The sequence below is a fragment of the Pteropus alecto genome, unplaced genomic scaffold, assembly GCF_000325575.1.
Source record: "Pteropus alecto unplaced genomic scaffold, ASM32557v1 scaffold45, whole genome shotgun sequence".
In the NCBI taxonomy this organism is placed as follows: domain Eukaryota; kingdom Metazoa; phylum Chordata; class Mammalia; order Chiroptera; family Pteropodidae; genus Pteropus; species Pteropus alecto.
Window position 1 is genome coordinate 39,665,700 of NW_006442491.1, and position 221 is coordinate 39,665,920.

Below are 221 nucleotides of genomic sequence, written 5' to 3' on the forward strand. Positions count from 1 at the left end.
GATGTTTGCGGGGCCAAGTGGGGAACAGCCCGGAGCCGCGCGGGACGCAGTGGGGACCCGCTGCTTTTAGGCACCCTGCGCCGCGCGGGCAGGGGCGCAGGGCGGCGGGGCCGGGCGCTCTCGGGATGGGGTTCACGGGATGGGGGCCCTCAGGGGCCAAACCGGGAATAGCCCTGGGCCGCGCCAGACGCAGAGGGGACCCGCCTGGCTGGCGGAGGCAG